Raw genomic sequence first — 8,365 nt, 5'->3', positions numbered from 1 at the left:
AATACATTGAGCCAACATAAACAGTAAGATATAATACAAGTCTAATAAGTAACAATGTACAATATTTGAAAAGGCATAATGTGGAGCTGTTATAGTAAAATCTAATATGAATTACATTTTTGGTCATCATTGTCAAGAGGTTTGGACAATTGGTCTTTAGCTACGTGTATGCTGAACTCACGTCGAGTTTTTGTGAACAAGGCACCACTACTGGTCCATCCTCAATCCTCTTTTTCTACTTTTCAGTGTAGTAATGGATATAATAAAATCTGTTAATTTATACACCGCAAATGTAAAGAAATTTGCCCAATATATAGAAAAAATGTAAGACCAATATTGACGACACACCCATTGAGGCATATTTTGTTTGGGTTAATCTTTTCTTTCTATATTTTCATCGCTGAGTTCGGATATGATGTTCATTTCTTGGGCAAATGCTTTGTTTGGTAGATAATTAGGCCCCTAGGCTTGTGTTATTGTGTCTTTCACGTTGGTGAAACTGTATGGTGGCCTGATCCACGCTCGTTGTCCTACGCTCTTTGTTTAAGCCCAACAACCAAGCCCCTCGGTCCGACCTTATTCTCACGTCCACAAAAAATGCAAAAATACACCACATCACAGTTGTTGTTTTTTGTTTGATATGCCTGTGGGTCAGCTAGGAAGTTAGGTAAGGTTAAGGTAGTTTTCATTGATTAGGATGGTACCTTCTGCTAACAACACCTCGGCCTCTTGTGTTTCTTATCGACTAAGGTTAGGTTAGGTTTAATTTAGAAAAAAAGCCATTTTAATACATTTGCCCAAACTACGTCAGGGCCCACTGCAAAACACAGTGAAATTGCAGCATTTTCAAATTAGTTTTCCATGAAAATTCGGGAATGGGTGTGTCGTGAATAATTACCCTCCCCCCTCAAAAAAAATACAAAGGAATGTTTCGATTACGGTACCATTTATTGACGACGCACACACACATTATATATATATATATATATATATATATATATATATATATATATATATATATATATATATATATATATATATATATACAAGTAAATCACTGTAGTTGCCCGTGATCCAGGTATATGCTGATAACCACGAGAAAAAGCACGAAGTTCCCAAGCGCTGTCGTAATTTATCTTCAGGGGTGAGTACAGACTGTACTCACCTAAGATATATATATATATATATATATATATATATATATATATATATATATATATATATATATATATATATATATATATATATATTGTATCGTTGTTCATCTGGTATCTGGTTTCCCTGTTTACACCTCCTATACTGAGTACTTTACATTTATCAACATTGAATTTTATCTCCCATTTTTCAGACCATTCGAAAAATTTGTTTAGATCTTCCTGTAGTTTTGCTGAGTCCTCGTCAGATTTGATTACACGTCCTATTTTAGTGTCATCAGCAAATTTACTTATGTTGCTGTCTATACCGATATCTATGTCGTTTATGTGTATAATATATCATAATGGTCCAAGTACTGAGCCTTGGGGAACTCCACTAGTGACGTTGCTCCAATGGGATTTAGTGCCGTTTATGCTCACTCGCTGTTTCCGGTCCTGTAACCACGCCCTAATCCATTTTAGATTATCACCTTTAATGCCATGAGCCTCTACTTTTCTTATTAGTCTTTCTTGGGGGACTCTGTCGAAGGCTTTGCTTAAGTCGAGATATACCAATTCAATTCAATTCAAAATAATTGTGCCCCTCATCCACTGATTCGAAAACTGACGAAAAGAATGTTAATAGATTAGTTAGACATTAACGCCCGCTTGTGAAGACATGCTGGGAATCATTGATCAACTTGTGCTTCTCTAGGTGATTTCGAATAGAGTTTGAAATGATTGCTTTCAGTAATTTGCCTACTATTGATGTTAGACTGATTGGACGGTAGTTAGAGGATAGTGATCTATCTCCCTTCTTGAAAATCGGTATTACATTCACTATCCTCCAGGATTCTGGTACTACACCTGTTTTTAAGGACATGTTAAACAACTTTGCTAAGGGCATACTAAGCTCTTCCTTACATTCCTTTAATACTCTGGCAAATATCTCATCGGGACCAGGTGACTTATTAGGCTTTAGTTTGCCTCTTTGTTTCTAACTAAATCCACCTTTTTTATTTTGTCGTACTACTCAACTAAGAGGTGATTGCGAAGTGCTCATAATTATGTTACTTGGCCCGCATACTGTGTACTCGTATTAAATCTGGCCCGCCTGGGCAAATGAGTTTGACACTCCTGCTCTAGAATACACTGTATTAGGGTGGTACTGTGGTATACTGTTAGGTTAGAGTATACTCTGGTAGGCTGGAATATACTGTATTAGGATGGTGATGGAGTGAGGGAGAGAAGAGAAAGGACAGAGAGGGAGAGAGTTGTCAGTGAGCGCTTGTCACCAGGAGGCAGACGTCGCCATGGTGACTCCATGGTGATGCTCCACCAGACCACCACCATTACCACCGCCACTGCTTCACCGCCACACGCACAACTGTCGCCGACTTTAGTCATGCTCGTCAACATTTCAACGGACTGCTTATGTATAGCACAACTATTCCACACACAGAATACGTGATGCCGTGATGCAACTCATGGGCAATGGATACTGAGCGAGGAGGCGGAGGAGGAGGAGGTGGTGGTGGTGGTGTTGGGGGCGGGGGGGTGTCCCTGCTGTCTGGTGGTGGTGGTGTGTGGCGGTAGTTACTTGTGGTGGGGTTGCCTCGACTGCACCGCCCCTCGACCACGTCTCAGCCTGTGTGTGTGTGTGTTACCTTGGAGGGGATATTGTGTAGAGCTCTATTGTACTAGGATGGAATGAAGCACTCATATATTAAAGTATAACGAAGCACTATTGTACTAAGGTGTGGTGAAGCAATTTACTATACTAAGAACTAAGGTGTAACGAAGCACTCTACTGTATTGTACAGGGGTCTATTGAAGCACTATTGTACTAAGGTGTGGTGAAGCAATTTACTATACTAAGGTGTAACGAAGCACTCTTGTACAGGGGTGTAATGAAACATTGCATTGTACTAAAGTGTGATGAAGCAATTTACTATACTAAGGTGTAACGAAGCACTATTATACTGGGGTACATCATTGTACTATTCTACTCTGTACTGAGTATGCTAGCAAAAAGTTTTACTGTACCCGGATGTAAAGAAGAGTGTTGTATATATTAAGGTGGGGAGAAGCACTGCTAGTGTAACAGTGTTGTGGGAGATACTATTAGTGGAAAACATTATACGCATCCCCAGTAATACAACCCCGGTAATGTGTGTGTGTGTGTGTGTGTGTGTGTGTGTAAACAATTAAGCAGAGACCATGTAGCCACTGTATCGTTCTACACAGATTCATTAACCTTGACTCGATACGACATTGTCCTTTATTGGTGTTGAAATATATACTCTACTACAGCCAATAATGCGAAGAACAAAATAAGTCTAGAATTCTACAGTATAAAAATTATTTCCCCTTAGGTAAGGATATGTGACTGTATTTACTTAATTCACTTTCATCAAGCTAGAACACAAAGATGGAAAACAAATAGCCCTCGTAACTGATTTAAGAATGTACTAACCGTAGATAAACACTGGGTACTACTACCACTACTACTACTAATAATAATAATAACTAAAACAATCTCTCCATCATTAACAGCATAAAAGTTAAGATCTTGAAAGTCTTAGCATAAATCCTAGGCCAATTTCTTCGTCTATTCTCTGACTTAAAGTTTGAGTAAAGTAGCAAGAAGCATTTCCACATCTCCAGTTTCGAGAGAGAGGAAAATAAACATACCTTGCAAGGCTTCGAGATTCGGTTCCCTCTGTAACCTCGCTCGACACTACCCACCCAAACCTGACCTAGTAAAAACCTGTTTTTCATTTACCCAGCGTAGGTCAGGTCACGAGTGGTATTTTTTGCATCATGATGTATTGATTGCGTCGGCAGAGTGAATGGCGAGGTTTGTGTTGGCGCGTAACCTAACATGCGTGAGACCGAGACACGAAGACACCATCTCATCCTCCCCTGCAACCTGCCATGCCAATCCAGGACTAGCAACTTCCTCGTGTTAATTAGTTTTTTGTAATTTAGCTTCTTCATTATTATTATCATTATTGACAGTGGAAATAACCACTTCATAGAAACAGTAGATTTAAATGGTGTATTCAATATCGTCACTTGTAGAAGGCAAACGTCAAGGGAGTTTTTTAGTTTGATTTGTAATAGTTATTAAATAACCTCTGCAATAGGTACAGTACATGTAACACAAACAAGCATATGATGGCTTTGTTGGTTATCTTTGGTCGAATTGCCTTACTGGGTACCGTTGCCTGTATACCCGTATGACGATTTTACTGAACATCTATCTATTGGCCTGTTTAAATCCCTACCTGTCACCGACCTACAGACCGCATGGTGCCCTCTGTGAGTCCCAACTGCCTACAGCCTCCCTCACAGCTGCCGGCTGTCACTAACGCCACTTGAGGAAATGTTTTGGTAGTGTGTGATACTCGAGGTCAAACTTCCGTGTGAGGCTTAAGCTTTGTTTGGCTCGCCTCATTATTACAGCTCAACAGCGTCCCAGGGGCCAGCTTGTATTGTACCTCCTGTGAGACTCGTTTGGTTTTTACTTTGTTTTTAACTTTGGTTAGGTTTATCATCTTTGATTTTCAATTTTGTCTTCAACGTTTTTTTTTCAACGTTGGTTTTAAGTTTTATTTTGAATTTGGTTTACATTAATGTTTGATCATTATGTTTTATCACTATCACTTTTAATTCCGCATCTTAGATTCTATGACATCGTTTCCTACCTTGGGTTATATTCACTAACCTTTAATCAAACGGATATAAAACCGATCAGGCTTAGTGAGATTATATCATTAATTTCTATCCAATCAGATAATTGAAACACCTTTAATGTTTATGAATCGAAAATTAAAACAGTCATTCCATACTGTGTTGATAGTATCGTAGAAGTATGGTGTCCATGAATCTATATACGATTTTAGTGATATTTTTATTATCTGTAAAATTAAAATTATTATTATTATTATTATTATTATTATTATTACGAGATAAACAATACGAGAGTGAGAAGAGAAAGAGATAAGCAGAAACAAATAGCAAGAGAAAGAGATAGATCACATAATAGAATGACATATGAAGACACAGAGAATAAGATAATTATATAACGAGAGAGAGAGAAAGATCGACCCTGGGACTAGCAACAACACGCGAGTCTTCCCAACTACAGTACAGCAGATGACTCCTGATTGGCTGATTCACTGACTCAACAATGACTTACTGACTCAATCTGCAGTGCAAATTGACTCACTGACTAGCTGGCTCACCCACTGTTGACTGACACCCTCTGCCGACTGACTCGCACTCATTGACAAGCTGACTCACCCTCTGCTGACTTACTGATTCACACTCACTCTCCCTCATCTCACTAACATCACCCATGACAAAAACAGGACGCAACATTAACACTTTAGACCATAAGAGGAAGGACGAATAATAACAAGATAATCAGAGATCACACTCCTTGTCACTCCAGCTACGACAGAGCCACTGGAACGGGACGTCATTTCACTGTTAGCTCGTAATCCTATTTTATTAACTAATGAAGGACCTACCATGTCTGTATAACAAATTTTAAGTGGTGTTATCCAAAAATTTCTGATGTATAATGATTTATATAATTTGTTTATTTAATTTTTGGTCACTGTGACTTGATCAGTGTAGATGCTGATATGGCTAAGATTAGTTTGTTAGCAATGATGAAAAAACACAAACACAGACACATACACGCTGACAGACACACAGGCAGACATATACACAGACATAGACAGGATCATTCTAGTGCCTGGACTGACTCTTCCAGGGCTCTGAGCGGTTTGTTTGTATATCATGGGAGCCACACACACCTATGAACGTTTACTGTAACAAGTGACATATACCCTCTCTGAAATGTGGCCCCTAAAGACGAGGAACGATGTAAAGGAGTAATCAGTAGTGTAGATAAAACAATTACACAAATATATATACCTATCACTTCTCAAACAAAAACTTAAAAAGATTCTGTAATTGAGGGCATATATTTATGTTACAGTATTATTTTTCGGGAATAATTAATTTCTGTTGCGGTATATCAGTGGTGGATTTATACTTGTATGAATTAAAGGAATTCATTAATTTAAAATCTGAAGAAATCATATATATTATCCCCAAAATACGATGAACGTATTAATTAAAGGTCTCACTTTTCATTGTTGATGGAAAAAACGTAAAAACGATATGTCACATTTATTAATACTTTGCGTGCTTCCTCCCCAAACTTCAAATAATGTAAAATGACTTAAAATAAGGTCAGGTTTGGTCATTGGTCAGGTCAGATCCTCCCATCCAGGCTTGATCATATGAAGATCCTCCCCCCCAGGCTAGATCATATGAAGATCCTCCCCCCCAAGTAGGTTTGGGGGGGGGAGGATCTTCATATGATCCTTAAAATCTAATTGTAAATTCAAGAAATGTGATGCAGCAAAGAGGGAGTATCTCAGACGTCGGCCATCGTCGTACCCCGGCAGCAGTAACCAAAGTGTCCGGCAGCTGCATGATGTGCGCGGGAAACTCGGCCTTGTGCTTACCCCATTAGTGACACGCAACGCTCACCCTTAAAGACGCCCTACCACCACACCCGAGCCCTTTCTTTATTTACACCTTTATAGTTGTACAGGGGAATACCAGTTTCTTTGATACAAATAAAACAGGATACAACTTATTATATTGCAGTATATAGTGCATTTATACATACTTTTGAACTTTACCTAATTTAACCAATTTACCTGAAATCCTGTGTAAGCCCCCCCATTATTCTAAGCCTAATATTGTTCTTGTTTCCGCGGCTTCAGTTGATAGACTTTCATAAATCTCTCACCGTCTGTGTGAAGAAATACTCTCCTATAGTTCGTCCTGCATAACAACTTGGCGAGCTTGAGGAGTCGACATGGCACTGATTTTTTATACCAAAACCACTTTATAATTGCATTTTACACACACACACACACACATTACCGTAGGTTCTAAAACAACCATGACATCTAGGAACACGCCTGATATGACCCCTTAACCATGTCTGAATCATGAATACAATGACTTTATTCCGAGTACGATGCCGTGACCCCTTGAGTACGATGTCTAAATCCTTTGAATACTACGACAAATTCCCCTGAGTACGTTGATATTTTACTCAAGGGGTTTGGGCATCGTACTCAAGGGGTTAAGGTAACATTGTAATTCAGTGTTGAAAGTTGAAAAAAGAATTTCCAGGCGGTCGTGTGTAGGCCTACCCGTTATTTATATGTAACTTATTTCCTTTACAGCCTTTACCTTTACAGTATCTTCATCTTAAAACATTTCACCACAGTATATATTGGAGAAACGGATAAAACAGTCTAATCCAAAATAGCAACAAGAAAACTCGAGAATATCCATGTTGGTGTCTTAAAATGTGATGTTGATGAACTAATGTTTAAGGAAAGCCAAAATTATGAATTGAGTCTTACGTGATGTTTAACTGAAAGCCAGAGTTGTAAGCCGAGAGTCTGGTGATGGCTAAGGCAGACGAGAGTAGTGAGCCTAATTTTGTGGAGGTTTGTGGCTCACAGGATTCTTGTAGCAAAAGTCATGGAGCGGCGGACACAAGTCGACGCAGAGTGAGGGAGCTAAATGTACGTGACCTGTGCGTGAGTTCATTAGAGGACGCGGTGGGGAGACCAAACATTACTGATTATGGAGGAAGACCCGGCATTAGCCAGACCACTAGAGGCCCCATCATGAGGAACGTCGATGATGCACATATGACAAATCATACAACTCAGGAGCTTTGTGTGAGAAACAACAGCATATACGATAAAAATGAAGTTAGTACTGTGTCTTCACTGGATAACATTCACGGTGTGGATGAGACCTCAGCTGACCGCCTACACCTTTGTACTCACCAAAGCAGAACGAATGACCAGTTTGTGAGAAGTGAAGCTGTTTCATCTGCACAAGGTGAAAACTCCAAGAAACTTGATGCAGTACATCACATTAAGGAATGTCATTACTTAAGGATGCTGTACAGATATCCAGAGGAAGACCTCGTAATACACAAGTTTCCTCCTTGGTATAGTCCACCACGGAGAACAAATCGTTATGAAGGCAGCCAAGGAACTTGCGTGTCAGCTTTTTCGTGTGAAGAACAGCCGAGAACCAACATTCTTCCCTCGCCTGATGTTATATTAAACTCCCTCATGCCAATAGTTCAGTGTGATATTCCGGAGGTGCTG

This window comes from Homarus americanus, unplaced genomic scaffold (genome assembly GCF_018991925.1).
Source record: "Homarus americanus isolate GMGI-L3 unplaced genomic scaffold, GMGI_Hamer_2.0 scaffold4060, whole genome shotgun sequence".
Lineage (NCBI taxonomy): Eukaryota > Metazoa > Arthropoda > Malacostraca > Decapoda > Nephropidae > Homarus > Homarus americanus.
This window is presented reverse-complemented; position numbering follows the sequence as displayed.